We start from the raw sequence: 18508 nt of genomic DNA, 5'->3' as shown, positions 1-18508 counted from the left end.
CTCCCACGATAAGACATTCCACTCCCGCACATCCCAGATGTCCAAGTTCTTTAAGGACCGCAGCTTTCCCCCCACAGTGATCGAGAACGCCCTTGACCGCGTCTCCCGTATTTCCCGCAACACATTCCTCACACCCCGCCCCCGCCACAACCTCCCTAAGAGGATCCCCCTCGTTCTCACACACCACCCTACCAACCTCCGGATACAATGCATCATCCTCCGACACTTCCGCCATTTACAATCCGACCCCGCCACCCAAGACATTTTTCCATCCCCTCCCCTGTCTGCTTTCCGGACAGACCACTCTCTCCGTGACTCCCTTGTTCGCTCCACACTGCCCTCCAACCCCACCACACCCGGCACCTTCCCCTGCAACCGCAGGAAATGCTACACTTGTCCGCACACCTCCTCCCTCACCCCTATCCCAGGCCCCAAGATGACATTCCACATTAAGCAGAGGTTCACCTGCACATCTGCCAATGTGTTATACTGCATCCACTGTACCCGGTGCGGCTTCCTCTACATTGGGGAAACCAAGCGGAGGCTTGGGAACCGCTTTGCAGAACACCTCCGTTCAGTCCGCAACAAACAACTGCACCTCCCAGTCGCAAACCATTTCCACTCCCCCTCCCATTCTCTAGATGACATGTCCATCATGGGCCTCCTGCACTGCCACAATGATGCCACCCAAAGGTTGCAGGAACAGCAACTCATATTCCGCCTGGGAATCCTGCAGCCATATGGTATCAATGTGGACTTCACCAGTTTCAAAATCTCCCCTTCCCCTACTGCATCCCTAAACCAGCCTAGTTCGTCCCCTCCCCCCACTGCACCACACAACCAGCCCAGCTCTTCCCCCCCACCCACTGCATCCCAAAACCAGTCCAACCTGTCTCTGCCTCCCTAACCGGCTCTTCCTCTCACCCATCCCTTCCTCCCACCCCAAGCCACACCCCCAGCTACCTACTAAACTCATCCCATCTCCTTGACCTGTCCATCTTCCCTGGACTGACCTATCCCCTCCCTACCTCCCCACCTATACTCTCTCCACCTATCTTCTTTACTCTCCATCTTCGGTCCGCCTCCCCCTCTCTCCCTATTTATTCCAGTTCCCTCTCCCCATCCCCCTCTCTGATGAAGGGTCTAGGCCCGAAACGTCAGCTTTTGTGCTCCTGAGATGCTGCTTGGCCTGCTGTGTTCATCCAGCCTCACATTTTATTATCAACGATAAAAAGATAATCGCTGATTCTTGCAATTTTTATTATTCTGTTACGATGTTCTCTCACTACAAATACAGTTAGTCATAGTGTTATACCAGTGAAACATTCACTCATCCATTGTTTTCATACACAACTCAACGAGAAGCAACCACCAAGCCTCAGGGATGGCAGAATCAAAAGGCCCAGTTCGAATATCGCCTCACTCTACCCCCCCAGAATGGAAACTGAGCGGTGGGTGATTAACATGATTATTGGGCACTTCTAGCTGCACATCAGAAAAGGGAGCTGGAGTAAGCCATTCAGCCCCTCAAGCCTCTCTCACCATTCTGTAAGATCATGATTGATATACCCTGGCCTCAATTCCTCCTACACACCAGCTCCTCAAAGCCATCAATTCCTCAATATTTCAAAAATCTCTCTACATTCTCCTTAAATACTGATCTAGCTGCCACAATTCTCTATTGTCTAGAATCCCACTCATTAACTACCTTCTAGTAGATGAGAATCCTTCCTATCTCAGTTTTAAATGGAGTTTCCCTTGCTCTGTAAATATGTTCCCTGGATTAAGATTCCTGGACTAATGGAAACATTCTCTTAACATCTACCCAAGCAATCAACCTCAGAATTTTGTGTGTTTCAAAACAATCACCCATCATTGTTCTAAACTTTAACATTCATGATATATTGGCTCCAGCTGCCCTTTTAACAGCCACAGTCCAGACTGTGTCACAGCCAAAGTAGGAATCTCCTTTATATTCCAGTGTTCAGGTTCAGTGATGTCTTTGGATTCCATGTGATTTTAACTTGAGATTGTATGTAAGCGCAATGCAAAAACTGGACCAGAAGGACACGACAAAAGTGTTTAATATTATTTAAGTGTTTCCTTGTAGGCTCCAAACCCCCTCCACACTATGCTTGTTTCCCTCTCCCAACGTACCAACTTTAATCACCTTCCCCTGCTCCCAATCACCTGGTGCCCTGTACTGTTTCCTCACATCTCCTGGCACTCAAGGTCACTCTTTTATATGCTGGTACCAATTCACTCACTGGTTTTAGACAACAGAATTGGCTCATTTAAAGAAAGTAGAGATTTAAAATGGCCTAAGCCTTTGACCATGCGGGTGGGCCTGGTTCTATTTCTCACTCTACTCAATTCCCGCACACTATGCTTTAAAACCCAATTTGGTGGCACTATAATTGTGCCATGCTGATGAAAAGATTGTTTGTTGCTGAAATTGAACAGCATTTGTTAGGGAACATCACTATCCGTTCAAATAAACCAAAGTGTTTTCTATGAGAATCAACTAAGCCTGGGACAAAAGTACAGCCATAATATACAGCCGAAAGCCTTCAAGCCAAAAGTAACACAATGAACAACAGCAAACTTTTCGTCTACTTTAGTGACAGCAAGTACATTTAATGATAATTGCATTCATGTAAAAGAAAGCTGAAGAAACAATCTTGTCTTAAACAGTTTATTGTGCCTGTTACAGCATTTGTGGAAGAGTGGAATATTAATCAATGATTGGGGTCATTTCATTCACTCATGCAATCAACACGTCTGTGCAATGACGAAACTTGTTTGAGGCCCAACGTTGGTGACTATCAGTCTTTATTACTGAAGCTTAAAACTACTCCATATTTGCTGGAAATTACGTTACAAACAAGTCAACAAAATAATTCTAGTCCACTCCTTCCAATTTTGGTGGACCACTTGAAAATATCATTCAACCAGGTCCTTTTTTTGCCAAGACACACTCGCAAGGGCCACCACTTCTGTTTTGGAATAGTAGGCAATTGTAAGATGGTATCATATATGTTGATTGTTTCTTAGCTTATTATCTGCTAATGCTTCGCCCTGGACCATTTCCTTGACAGTTCTGTTACTGATGGTTTGAGATTACCTTCCACTCTCTAGGGCAGGAGGCAGCCCCAAATCTTCCTCATCAGAACAGGAATTGTGCTGTCGGCATTATTCTGAACCCAATGCTTACTATCTTGCTGACTGAACTAAGCAGAAGTGATCAGATACACCACTGAAACAGCAGCACCTTGTGCCCATTTTTGCAGCAACTGTTTTAGCCATTTATATTAATGGATATATTGATACAAATTACTTCATCCCAGGTCCAGAAAATGATCACAGGTAGGAAGATAGTTTGATTCAACAAAATTTAGTCCCTTTTAAGCCATTCATTGCACATTCCCACTGGGTGGAAACTTATAGTTATAATCACATCCAAGCCGCACTTTGTAATAAAGATGCCATCTGACATCTTCGCAGGACAAATGCTCAATGCAAGTGACGCTGAAGCAAATAGCTCAGTAACGAATGAGTTATGATGTATGTACAAGTTTTTTCTTTTTAGTAACAAGACCAGTAAGCAACTGAATTCAGCCTGTGTACAAAGTGAGAATGAAAACATACATTTCTTTCACTTACTCACACAAGGAAGTTTGTTTTCTTCATGCAATTCATCAAATACATTTCTCCTTGCAAACTTAAATTCTGCAGAAATAATTGCATAAATATTAATTCCACCAAAGGATGATACATTTTGATTGCTTTTGGGATTTTATGATTAGTTTAAAAAGGAAAAGTTGCATGTGATCTTGCAAAATTAAATTATCAATTTCTCCTTTGAAGGAAATATCGGGTCAGGACCAATCATCTAAGCAATTCTTGTGTGTCAGACCAAGACAGATCTGCCCATTTTATGTGCTGTCACTCATCCAGTATGTTTAGAGTAACAGTCACAAAGTATTAGACAGCAATTAATTGCCACCCAGTTCATTGCAAATTCAGAGAGGGTACTTTCAGACTCCGATTAATGTACTATATGCAGTTCAGTGGAAGAGGGACTACATTCCAGATTATCTGATATAGTTTTGATGGATTATGCTGCTTTGTAGGCCCCCATATTGGTTAATCCCACAATGTAAAATCTTTACATTTCGATAAGAAGTTAAATAGTCATTAGTTTGAGTTACCCAGTCACCAGCTTTGCAGCTGAGCAATGCTTTCCACCAGTTTACATGTATTAGAAAGCATGTTTTGAGAAGGTGGATGAAAGGGCTGAAATTTCGAATGTCATGCAAGTGAAGTATGGAATTTTGTATTTACTTTTGGCATTCAACATTTCAGGGTCAGTGTAGAATAACTTAATCCCAAGGTAAAGTTAGTTAACAATTCTATTGTCTAGGTAAGGTTCTTTATTCCCAACTTCAAAATAACTGCCCTTTGTGGTCCCAATGTCAACATTTCCATTCCTTATATCTAGAATTGTAGAATCCCTACAGCACAGTAAGAGGCCATTCAACCCATCAAGTTGACCCAACCCTCTAAAGAGCATCCCAACCAAACTCAGCCCCCTACCCTACCCACGTGACTCCACATTTTTCATTGGCTAATCCACCTAGCCTACACAACCCTAGACACTATAAACAATTTTTTAATGTGGACGAACCACCTAACCAGTACATCTTTGTACTGAGAAAGGAAACCGGAGCACTCAGAGGAAACCCACGCAGACCCAGGGAGAATGCGCAAACTCTACACAGACAGTTGCCCGAGGCTGGAATCAAACCCCGGTCCCTGGAGCTGTGAAGCAGCAGTAATAACCACTGAGCCACTCTGCCTCTCCATGTCTGCCAGCCATGTTTCACTCTGAAAAAAGTGACAAAATTTTTGCCAAATGATTGACATTTTCTAATGTGAGCAGACTTCTCTGTCAATGAAATTGGCCACCATTATAAACTCTGCCCAATTTTAACTCACATTGCATTCCATAGAAAGGAATATCAAAGTAGTGTATAACAATGGACCAGCACAAAACACATACGTTATGCCATTAAATATGGATAATGTGATCTGCAATACACTTAAGATTACTGAAAGCATATTTTCATAAGAAGGAACTAAAGTGTTCATTTCAATCATATTTCTCATCACCTGTCTCCTCAATCTATGTCAGGGAGAAACACAACTAATGAAAACTCTGAGACATAATCAAAAAGCTCTGCACATAAGTGACAAAGACTAGAGCATGTGAACAATAGAAAGCTTCAAGACATGAGAAAATTGTGAAGCCTGGGCAATGGTTTGTTATAGATGGTGTTAGTTGTAAGTGGTTTCTAAAAACATTGCCAAGTCCTTTCTTTGGGCAAGGGTTTCTTCAAGGGAGCATGCTAACAGATGCTCAGTTCAGTATTCGATTCTTTGCTGTTCAAATGTCCGTATCTGTTTACTGACATGTCTGCTATTAGTTCAAAGTTGACGTGGTGACCGAGAAACAGGAACTAACTGAAAACAAGCAGGTGGAAGCATGACTGTGTCGAGACATTTCAACAGCAATGTAAATAAAGCTCCTGTTTAAACATGAAAACTGGTGTGATCTATATATATATCTTCAAGACATTAAAAAAAATACATCTACAAATGTCTTCATCAGAGTACCTTGGGTGGAAAGGGCAGTCCCAAGCAATAAAAACTTCAGGTCCACATTTGTTATCATACACCCACCAACAGCTCCAGGACAATTTGCCTACCAAAGAGACAAACATTCGGGAAGAAATAGAGGCAGCAGAATGTGTTAGGAACAGGAGATTCCTCAGATCCCAGAAAACAAAGGTCCTGATTAATTTAAACCCATTACCATTTTTAGTCTCCATATCTCAGCCAACAGCTAGACAGAATCACAGGCAGTTTAGCTGCCAAATGGGAAAGTTGGCAGCAGAAGGGTAGGGCTGCTGGGATGATCCCCATCAGGCATAATGATTGTTAGTGTATGGCGTGAAGATTTGGACCAACAATTGACTGAAGCGGTGGTGGGGATGGGTGAGGTTTGGGGCTGGGTAGAAGTAGGAGACACTAGGGGTTTGGGGGACAATGCTGTGATTCACAGTAGAAGATCTACTAAAGTGATTGCTGGTTTCTCTAGCCTCATAAACAGTAATACATGAATTTCTCGCCTGCTTGTTCCAATTGATCCTACCCCCAACTTCCTACTGGGTTGTAAATTTTGGCACACTGGATCACCCAGCATTAAGTTTAAATCGGCTCCTAAGTGTACAGGTGGAAGCTTGAAATTAACATTTACGAGATGTCTCCCCTCTAGATATGTGGACCAAATGGATCACAGAAAGCAGCATTTTTCAAACGATCCTGACACAGCCATGTAAGGTCAGGCTTCAGTTTGTTTTTCATTTTAATGCCCTCGCCCCATCCCTTAGTGTGCAGCAGAACCCAAAATCACCACAAATGAAGAAATAATGCTTTTCACAGGTGCAACATTGGGGAGTAATTCGTACAGGAACTTGACAAGTAGAAGAGAGGGAGAGTAGCACATTTCCACCAAGGGCTGTCTTCAACTAGGGAATCAAGTGAAGCATATCACAAGGGCCTGATTTTCAAATGAAAAACAAAATTGGACAGCATTAATCTCTGTGCAGATATGGAGATTTTCTTATGTATATGCTCCAGATTGTGGACACGTCTGCAATTTATAACAGAAAGTGTCTAATGAGGTGCAGAATATTATAAGTAGTTAGACAGGCCAGAAGATTTCTGTATCAACAGGATCACAAAATAGAAACTACAACTGGTCTAAAGGATCCTTGAGAATCAGACTGAACATAAAACATTTACCGTAAGTATTCACTGGCTCCATCACTCATTGGTAAAGTGTGTCCTGCATACATGACACACTGCAGCAATTCACCCAGTTTCCATCAACAGCATCAACTCACATCTACCACTTTTACAAAGGCCAGGTATATGAGAACACCACCATATACGTGACAAGCTACTCACTATCCTGACGTGCAAGTGTGTTACTGATTCCTTTAGTAATACTGGGTCAAAATCCTGGAATTCCCCTCCTAACAGTATTCTGACTGTGTATATATCACATGGACTACAGCAGTTCACAATGGCAAATCAGAAACATCTTCTCAAGTGACAATGAGGAAAGGGTGACAAAGTTCGCCTAGCTCGTGATAGTCACATCCTGTAAAGAATTAGAAAAAACTTTCACAATGCCTCCCTACTCCCAAGATTTCTAAGATCTCTCACTGTCCCCTCACTGCTCTCCACTGTTAACTACAAATAACAAGAGCTTTATTTCCTCCTGAGAGGTTGTCTCTTTGCAAGATAAGATGCCATGGTTAGTATAATATGGCAACTATTCCATTATAATGTTACAAAGAAATACTCTTGTAGTTGTGGGTACAGTCACAGATATGTGATTACGGTAGTAATCAGGAGAGTTTCCTACAACCATGTCCACTGGGCTACACCTGCAGGAGCTTTAAATATGCACCTATATCCCTTGATATTGAAATAGAAAGGCTGGCATTAGCTTTCCCTCAGAGACACTTGTTTCAAAAGTCACCTTAAGGCTTTCAAGCTACAGGGGAACCTTTATCACCAACCATCATTCAACCTGATCCCATGGGAATGAATAGATTCAGAGTTAGTATAAATAAGGTTGCAGGAATATTGGGCAGAAATTGAGCAGTTTTAATTAATGCCACATAAATTTTGTCAATTTCCCTTTCCATCTTTGTTTATCTGGTCGCATTGAGAAGGAAATGAGGCGCATAGTTTGCCGGAAGACAGCAACAATGACCTTCTTTATATAACAGAAAACTGCTACCTCATACATATAGCAAAAGTTACAAGATACTGTCTAAAAAGTTTCAATTACAAAGGAATTCTAAGTCTTGTAATCCTAATAAACAGAGTTATGTTGTTTTCCTGGTGGACGTTGGCCACCAACCTTCTATTATAAATTGTTATATTAACACATACAGCCACAAGGGAAAAGCACAAGCATCTGAGGAAGTGATGGGCAGCAAAATCTAGGACCTAAAGTGATCACATGTTGATTGACTATCTGCATGTTAGGAGGAAACATCTTTTATGGAGGCTCAAGTGCCTCCAATCTAGCTTTATATATATCTCCACCAATCCTTCCTTTCATAAGCAAAGGAATCATAGCTGTATCTTCTGTTTAACTGGCTAAATATAGTTGGAATATGTAGATAAAACTCCAAGAGCATTGAACAGTTAAAATGAATATATCACCAAAGTAGCACCAAGCTACAGCTCCAGCAAGCAAAATGGTACTGTTAATGCAATATCTGCCTCGTGAAAATATTTTGACATACATGCTGTGACCTTGGAAGATTGAATGGATGCAGTAGGGTGGAAAGGAACAACTATCTTCAGGAAAGGGGGGCAAGTAAATAACAGAAATTGCTGGAGAAACTCAGAAGGTCTGGCAGCATCTGCAGAGAGAAAGCAGACATCACATTTTGAAGGAAGTGTTACTGGACTGAAAAATTAACTCCACAAAGTTAATGGTTAATGTTCAATGATTCTTTTACAAGAAAATCCTAATAAAAGGGTATCAACCTGAAATGTTAATTTTCTTTCACTCTACAAATGTCAGACCTGTTGAATATTTCAAGCATTTTTGGCTTTACTTCAGATCTGCAGCTGCCATAGTTAGCCTTTGCATTGGTAGCTGGTGTGTGATTTCTGAAAGCAAATTGTATTTGCTGTATACGGACGTTACATGGATTTTTTTATTGTCCTTACTCACCTATATCTCAAACCTGTGGTTTTCCTGTTTTGTCTTCTCTTCTCTTTTTGTCCAGTATTTGTTCAATGCCACACAGACTGTCTCATAATAGATCTCAAACGTTACATGCATTCCAAGTTCTGTAGCACCATTTGGAACACAATGTTAGGGAAAAAAGTATTGAAGCAAATTACTGCAGGTCATGGAATCTGTTCTGAAAACAACAAATGCTGGAGATGACAGTGCGACAGACAGCATCCATGGAGAGAGAAAACAAGCTAACATTTCAAGTCTAGATGACTCTTCATCAGAGCTCAGTGTCTCATCTGATGCTGTCTGACTTGCTGTGATCACCAACATTTGCTGTTTCCAGCTAGAGAAAATTATGAGGCTGAGATCTTGCTCAAATTCAGGCCTTAGTTCAGTACAGTGGGGGGTAGCAAGCACATTCAAGACAGAAACCTTTCTCTTTCCTAGAGATGAGGAGGTGAGAGTTGCAGATGAGAAATGGCAATAATTAGTTCACTACCTTCAGAAGTTAGTCCTTAAAGAGGATAAGCTGTAGCACCATCAGCAACCTGCACCCCCTCAGGTTTTATCAGATACCAGCCCAAAGGTCAGCACCCTTTATAGCAATTGTGGTGAGTTGCAGGGATGTGCGTAGCATGAAATTTATTTCAGTTGTAAGCAGGAGCCAGCAAGGACAGAATGGACAGTGTTGGCTGGAGCAGACACAAAAGTCCAACCCTTTCTGAAAAGAGCAGCAATAAAGTTCTGAATTCCTGATCTTCAAAAGAAAGATATTGAAATTGGGCCAGCAAAGAGAAATGTGTTTATGTTATTCCCAAGAAAGTGTCTCATTGTGAAGAACAGTTTAGGTAGTGCACCTTGAGCAGTGCCACAGGATGGCAGATAGAGGGAATGAATGCAGTGGCGTTTTGATTGCATATTGTGTTCTGATTTAATGCTGATCAGTGGAAGAGCAGGTGATGAGTAGCCACAAGGAAATAGTATTAACTCAGTGGGAGTTGGGAGTGGTGACCTCAATCAGGTCAGCATTGATCAGCAATGGGCTATAGACATCAAAATGATATCATGAGCCACATAGATGCAGCATAGTCCTTGTTGCTGAAGAATCATTCACGTATTTGCTGGTATATGTGTAGGATGGGGAACGTCAATTATGTAGATAGATTGAGGATGTTCAGATGTGTTCTCTTTAGAAAAGAGAAGGTTAAGAAGATCTGATGGAGGTTTTCAAAATCATAAGGGGTTTAGACAGATTAAATTGAGAGAAACAATTCTCATTAGTGAAAGCCAAAGGAAGATTCTGTTAGAAGAACAAACGCAATATGGAGGAGTGCAACTTTCCAAATGAGTGCCTAGGGTCACCATGCACTTCAGGCAAACTTACAGAACTTCCAAAACGGAACTGGGTACTAATCTGAAGAAAAAATAATGTGCAGGGCTATGGGGGAAGAGCATGGGGTGGAATTAGCAGAAATGCTCTTGCAGAGAGTTAGCACTAGCATGACAAGAAAAATAACCTCTTTCTTTGTTGTACTTATTCTATTATTCACTAAATGTCAACAGCCCTCCACCATTACAGCCATTTGGTATATCTTTGCACAACACTGCATGTTAATTATTTATCATTCTATCCAGATGGTGGACATTAACTGGACATTCACTTGAACCCGAAATAGATAGAGCCTAAAACTATAGCTTTTGGTTTGGGAACTATGTTCTTGCATTATCTGACTCTGTAGATGAATATAGATGTGTGCAAAAATTGACTCCAGTTCTATACATTACCCACAGGCTTTCTGTAAAGGAATGTGTTTCTGTAAAGGAATGGTTGCCTAAAAGTGAAAGTTGGAAAGGTACAAGACAAAATCAGACAGAAGACAACAATCTTAGTAGTTATTTATAAATAAGAAAGTAAGTGTAAAATGTTAGGATGTGAGGCTGTCTGATGTGAAAGGTATCAAGTCACTGCAGCCAGGGTAAGAACAAAATAGATATGTGGACTTGAGTTATTTCCCCAGCAATGGGAAAACTAGGTATGCCTTGTTGTTGGTTTCTCCCAGAAATGAAATCAAAAGTACAGTATTTTGTGAGCTGAATTCTCACCAGTTAGATAGTTAAGAAGGATTAGATTTTCTATTAGAGTTCTTGATGAAATTTATGAGGCAGATCATCTTTAATTAAATGCCTATGAGGCATAATTAGATTCAGATAGATTTTTTAAAACAGATTATTCTGTAGAAGAATATATCATGGAGTTTAACAGCTTGTATAAAAGATTGACAAAATTAATTTAGGGAACCTTTGATCAGTACTAGTATTTCATTGCTGGATTATGTTGCAATGACTCAAGTGGACAGGGTCCTCATTCTTACTGATGTTTCGGTATCAAAGAAGGACATTTGAGATTAGATGCCAGCTTGAAAAATACCTTGGAGAAAAGGACATTTCCTCCACCTCCATTGTACAAGTGGGACATTCCATGACACAAAGAATACTGGACACAACGATTGCCAAATTCCAAAATGATCCAGATATTGAACAAAAGCTTCAACATTAGGAAAGGGTTAAAGGCAGGTAGAATTGAGATGACAGCAACATTAGCAGAACAAGCAATTACTGTAGAAAAAATAATTGAAACAGTGACAATAAGCTAATGAATTCATGGAATGTCCAAGCAGCAAGGTGATAAGTATATCAGGTCAGTATCATGTAAAAAACTACGTAGTGTGGGAAGGCAGAGTCCGTAAAAGGACTTGTGACATGGAGAATTCTGAAGAAAGGGATGAAGATAGTGATTAATCTGAATAAATTATACAATGAACAAGGAACTTTAGTCATGTTTGAGTTTTTTGTCTCAGACGTATTTAACTGTTCAGCATTACTTGTCATTGTACTGCAACAGTATAAGGAATAGATTGGTTGAAATGGTAACAATATCCACCAAGTAATGAGAGTAGATGAAGGTTAAGACATACAAAAGCACTATGTGTTTTAAGTTTGTGGGTGACAATATATCAAGAGAATGGTAATTTCATGTAAAATAGCTGGAGTAAGCCATTTTATAAATAATTATATATTCTCTGGTGAGATAGCCAAGCTCTTGCGTATTCCTTACATGATAGCAGTACAAATGAAACTTCACATGGTACATACTAAAAGAACTATTTCTGAAAAGTCCATATGTCTGCATTTACTCGGTCAGAACATAATTATATATTCTCAACAAGACCTGATGCTATGCATTACACAAGAAACAAAGGCATCAGGCAATAGTACCAAAACATCTATAGTTACATAGACCATTTTCACACTTCGCTTGTCAAAGTTAAATGTCTTGCTAAAAGACACAGTTGAGGTTGATGAAGAATTTTTGAGGCTTATGAAAGAGATTTGTGAGAATTATGAAGTCTAGCATGTGAATCCTGTATCATGGCCGCACATCCTTTAGTAAATCTTCCATTCACAAACACATAACTTTTATAACATAGTTTCCGTGAATCTAAATGTATGGACAAAAGACTCCATCCTGTTTCTCAAAACATTTTTACTCTGAAATTTGTACACCCAGAGACTGCAATAACATTTGGTAAAGATAAAAGGGTTACAGATAAAATAACAGAGAAGTGGAATGGGACCAGACATGGACACATGTAAACTTTCCCACTGATGATAGATTATTCAATTTGTCAATGGCAAATTCAATAACAAATAAAATGATAAACATCAAGTCACAAATGTCAAAGCAGTAAGTACTTTCAGCAGCTACTGAAATATGGTTCATTTGTAAAGTCTCAAGTCTAGCTCCATTTTCTTTCCAAACTGGCTACATGGCACGTCAGCCTTTCATCTTCAATACATGCATCTAACATACAAGTGTGATTTAAACCAGAAAATATGAACTTATTGACATTGATTCAATAGTTTTGTTTCAATGATTTTATATAAAATGACAATTTTGGCACAAATGGTTTTGCTTATATCGGGTTAGACTTCTGAACTTTGTCAATCTATGGTCATGTAAATACAGCAGCCAATATACATCAGTATTGAAATAATTTTAAAAATTCATTTTTAAAAATGAATTAGCTTGTGAATTGTTCCAGGGTTGATAACCAAATTATGAAAGTTAAAATTTGATAGTTCATTTTTACAAGAATCATAACAGTAATAGATGAACACATGCAAAGAATTTAATCAAAATGGTTGGAGGCAATAGTCCTTATCAATTAGCCCCTGAGCAAAATCATAAACTGCCGCCTATTCTCAATCAGAGTCCCCCTGTTGTGGAAGTTACTGCAATTAGTTAGTATTTACAGGATGATGGGATTTGGAGGCAAATTGAAGAATGTGAGACACCAGTTGAGAGCATCTAAGACAAAGACAAAACTTAATTCAGGAGTTGTTGGTGCATTGAGAGCATCAGAGGAAATGGAAATTAAATACAAATTAAATTAAATTAAATCAAATTAAATTAAAAGCCCCTATTAAATACAGCAATCAAATTGTTAAGATTCAGAATTGGCTACAAATCTACAAATTGAAAGCACCTTGTACTTCAATGTTTCATGTGTTTTATGATAATGGTCCTGAGGAACAGGGCAGCATTGGATAGTAGTAACCATGAAACACAAAAAAAGGGTCATCACATTCAGAAGCTAATTAACAAGAGGTGACATATATTTCGAAAGAGACTAATACATGGAGGGATGCAGTAATGATGAGTCATGCAGTAAACTTTCCATAAGTTTAAATATTAGTTAAATGTTTAGGGTGACAGCAGGAAGCAATGTGGAGATAAGAAAGTACAATGCAAGTAGATTCAAAATTGGCTCTTGTACCAAGCTAATGGTTGCAGACTGGAGAAAGACCATTCAGGCATTCAAGAGGGCAATCTCACAATTGTTGATCCAGCTGTACAAGTAGAAGCTGTTATTTTATAAATTAGTCAATAAAATAAAGATCACAGAGCAGGCTTGGAACAGAAATAAAAGCAAATGTTTTCAAGATGGTGATGATTTGGTAGATGCCAATAAAATCAAAAATAAGCTAACAATCTCGTGTGAAGCAAAGATAATTAGATAGTTGGGGAGAGATTTTGGTGTTCACTCTAAGTTATCAGCTTTACCTCATGGGAGGATACCAGGGTTGGTAATTTTTTTATTTAACAAGGTTTGCTTTGCTAAAGTTTGTGTCCAACTAAGAGCAGATCCAAGAATATCTCATTGAAAAAGATTGAATCATTTTGTGATGTTAGCCAAAAATGATTCCATGTGTAAAAGGACTGCCACATTTGAAAAGCATAATGTTATGGATGTAAGTTTGCGCACTGAGCTGGAAGGTTCGTTCCCAGACAATCCGTCACTTTTTTTTATTTGAAAAAATATACTTTATTTATAGAATGTCCAAAAAATAAAACATTTATACACCTACCCAGTCATGCAAGCCATGCCGGGTTACCCAGGGGGTATATACACCAACTAAAGGAAGAAACAAAACAAAGAAAAAAAAAGCAAAGAAAGCGCCCCGGCAGTCGTCTCCCTGCACAGTCCCTGTTGGCCCCCTGACCAGTTGGGGAAGGCACCAGCTGGGCCCAGTTACCACATAGGGCCCTTGTTTCTATTCTGGATGAGGGGTTTCATATGGTGGTCTTTCCCCACCGCGCCTTGGCAGCGGCTGCTCCAAGCTTTAGCGCGTCCCTCAGCACGTAGTCCTGGACCTTGGAGTGCGCCAGTCTGCATCACTCGGTTGGGGTCACTTCTTTCAGCTGGCAGACCAACAAGTTGCGGGCAGACCAAAGAGCATCTTTCACCCCATTGATGGTCCTCCAGGTGCAGTTGATGTTGGTCTCGGTGTGCGTCCCGGGAAACAGCCCGTAGAGCACGGAGTCCCGTGTCACGGAACTGCTCGGGACGAAACTCGACAAATACCACTGCATCCCCCTCCAGACCTCCTGCACATAGGCACACTCCAGAGGAGGTGATCGACAGTCTCTTCCCCCAACCACCGCAGCCACCTCGAGGGCAGCGTGCGGTGGCGCAGAGATTCCGGGCATGAATAAAGGATCTCACTGGCAGAGCCCCTCTCACCGCCAGCCAAGCAATGTGCTTGTTTGAAAGTTCTGGCGATGAGGCATTCTGTCAAACGACTTTGGCAGTCTGCGTGGTGAACCACACGACGGGATCCACCCTCTCCTTTTCGCAAAGGGTCTCGAGAATACTACGTGCTGACCACTGCCTGACGGCCTTGTGGTCAAAGGTGTTTCCTGTCAAAAATTTCTCCACGAAGGACGGGTGGTATGGGACGGTACAACTACTCGGAGCGTTCCGAGGCAACGAGGCCAGGCCCATCCTTCGCAACACCGGGGACAGGTAGAACCTCAGTAAATAGTGACACTTTGTGTTTGCGTACTGAGGATCTATGCAGAGCTTGATGCAGCCACACACAAAGGTAGCCATCAGGGTGAGGGTGGCGTTCGGTACGTCCTTTCCCCCATTTTCCAGGTCTTTCTACATGGTGTCCCTGCGGACCCGGTCCATCCTCGACAAGTGGAAGATGGCCTGGGAGGCTGCAGCGATGCAGGTCCAGGGAATAGGCCAGGCCTGTGCCACATAAAACAGCACCGAAAGCCCCTCGCGCCTGACAATCAGATTGTTGCCTGTGATGGAGAGGGACCGGAGCGTCCACCTGCTTCAGTTTGGTAATATACTCCTAAGTTTGGTCTTATTGCACGCCCCAGCTCCACTGAACCAAACACCCAGCAACTTCAGGTAGTCTGTCCTGACGGTGAAGGGGATGAAGGAGCAGTCGTCCCAGTTCCCGAAGAACATGGTCTCGCTCTTACCCCTATTGACTTTGGCACCCAAGGCCAGTTCAAACTGGCCGCAAATGCCCAACAGCCTACTCACCGACCGACGATCGGTGCAGAAGACAGCAAAATCGTCCATGTACAGGGAGGTCTTGACCTGAAGGCCTCCGCTGCCTGGGATAGTCACGCCCTTCAGGCTCACGTCCTTCCTGATGGATGCAGCAAAGAGCTCCATACAGCACATGAACAAGGCAGGAGAGAGCGGGCAGCCCTGCCTGATTCCAGATCTGACGGGAAAACAGTCCGATTCCCACCCGTTGATCGAGACTGCCCTAACGATGTTGGTGTAGAGCAGCCGGATCCAATTGCGGATGCCCTTCCCGAACCACAATTTGGAGAGGACGTCCCTCATGTAAGCATGAGAGACCATGTCGAAGGCCTTCTCCTGATCCAGGCTGACGAGGCAGGTGTCCACCCTCCTGTCCTGTACGTAGGCGATCGTACCCCTGATGAGCGCGAGGCTCTCAGCGATCTTCCTGCCCGGCACAGCACGGGTTTCGTCAGGGTGAATCACCGACTCCAGGACAGATCTGACCCGGTTGGCTATGACCTTTGCCAGGATTTTGTAGTCCACGTTCTATAGTGAAATGGAACGCCAATTCTTAATTTCTTCCCTCTCCCCCTTCCTCTTGTAAATGAGGGTGATGCTGCCCTTCCTCATGGACTTGCACATTTCCCCTGCCCGAAGCGCACTATTGTACACCTCCAGCAGTTCCTGGTCGACCAGGTCCCACAGAGCGGAATACAGCTTGACCAGTAAGCCGTCGCTCCCGGGAGCCTTATTCCTCTCCAAGGACTTGAGGTCTCTGGTCAGCTCATCCAGGGATACCAACCGGTCCAGCCACTCCCTCGTGCCATCCATAAGACCTCCGTGATAGACAACAGGAACGACTCGGAGGCCGTGCTGTCCGTGGGCTTCACGTCATACAGCCTGGCATAGTAGAATCTGCTGATCCTCAAAATGTCGGGCCGAGGCGACGTCACCGAGCCATCATCCTCCTTCAGCCGGCTAAGCACAGAGCTCTCTTTGTGCACCTTCTGAAAGAAGTAACGCGAGTACATCTCGTCCTGCTCCACAGAGCGGACCCTGGGCCATAAGATTATCCTGGAGGCCTCCGCGGCCAAGAGCGAGGCTTGCTGGCCCCTCACCTTGCGGAGGTCCTCTGGGACATCGATCCCCATCGACTGCAGAAGGAGCAGGTTCTGCACCCTTTTCTGGAGTCGCGACAGCTTTCCCCGCCTCTCTCTCGCCTTCCGAACACCCTTGAGGACAAACAACCTCTTGGATGTTCTCCTTCACCGTCTCCCACCAGTCGCCTGGAGACTCAAAGAGGGGTTTCACAGTTCTTCAACTGACGTATTCCCTCTTACGCTCCTCGACGTTCTCTGGGGTCAACAGAGTCGTGTTGAGCTTCCACGTCCCCTTGCCGTCCTATTGGTCGTCCTGTAAGTGACAGTCAGCCAGCAGAAGGCAGTGGTCAGAGAAGAACACCAGCTCGATTCCGGTGGACCTGACCGAGAACGACCATGGCACAAACAGGAAGTCTATCCTTGAGCAGATAGACTCGTCTGGCCGCGACCAGGTGTATCTCCGCTGCTCTCCGTCTGCAGGGGTGCTGAAGACGTCGAGCAGCTTGGCGTCCTTCACCGTGCCCATCAGGAATCTGGACGTGACGTCCAGTTGAATCCCCCCACCCGCTGTCCCCGTGCCAGATCTTCCATCTGCATCGATGATGCAGTTGAAGTCTCCGCCTAGGATGACCAGCCTAAACATAGCCAGCAGGGGTGGAAGCCGCTGCAGGACGGCCAACCGCTCACTCCGTAACGCTGGGGTGTACACGTTGATCAGCCTCAGGCGTGCGTTACTGTCGGCGACATCAGCCACTAGGAGGCGCCCCCACACCACCTCCTGAACTTGAGAGATGGTGAAGTTGCGCCACTGCAGCAGAATAGCCACCCCAAGGAGCGACAGTCGTTACTCCCCGACCAGTTCGAAGGCCCACAGGTCCAGGCACTCGGCCATTTCCCATGCCTGCTGAGGTGCGGTATCCCGCACTCCTGCAGAAACAGGAGGTCCGCCTTCATGGTGGTCAGGTAGGCCAACGTGGATATACATCTTGCGTTGGACTTGACGCTGCGCACATTAACGCTCACAACTCGTACCCCCATTGTGGGCAGTGACCGCAGTACCCTCCCCAAGTCCAAGGTCCAGCCCCTCCATCTGTCCCTTCATGCCCGTTGCCCGGACGAACAGCTGGCCGCTCCCCGGGCTCAGGAAACCGTCCGTGCTGCCTTCCAGGTGGCATCCCCCCGTCGAGGGTATGGAGGCAGGAGATTCCGGCTCTGGGTCTGGATGGGGGCACGTTGTTTCCTGCTTCCCGCCTGCAGGTTCCAGGGGGCCCTCCAGGGCCCCAGCGGCATGTGGCTTGGTGTCGGAGGGAACCTCAGGACGCCACCCGTGCCCTGGAAGCAGGGTGCTGCTTTCCTTCTCAGTAGAAGTCTTCAGCTTCTGCTTTGGGCGGGTCTCCTCCAAATGCCCCTCGTCAGTGGAGCTCTTATAGCCCCCCTGTAGCTGCCTCTTCCCACCTGATGGTTGCAGAGCTGGGGCTTCCGGCACGCCTTCCTCCTCGCTTTCCGGACTGTCGTCCACTCCCCTGGGTCACCTGTCACCTCCTCCATCAACTCCAGGTTGTCAAGGGGGAGCGGAGCCTGCAGGGGCGCTTTGCTGGCCTCTGGTCCATCCTGCGGGGCTGGTCCCTCCTGCATGACCTGGCCCTCCTGCACATTAGGGGGGTCCTTGCAGGGGC

Source organism: Stegostoma tigrinum, chromosome 9 (genome assembly GCF_030684315.1).
Source record: "Stegostoma tigrinum isolate sSteTig4 chromosome 9, sSteTig4.hap1, whole genome shotgun sequence".
In the NCBI taxonomy this organism is placed as follows: Eukaryota; Metazoa; Chordata; class Chondrichthyes; order Orectolobiformes; family Stegostomatidae; genus Stegostoma; species Stegostoma tigrinum.
Note: the sequence above shows the minus strand (reverse complement) of the source record.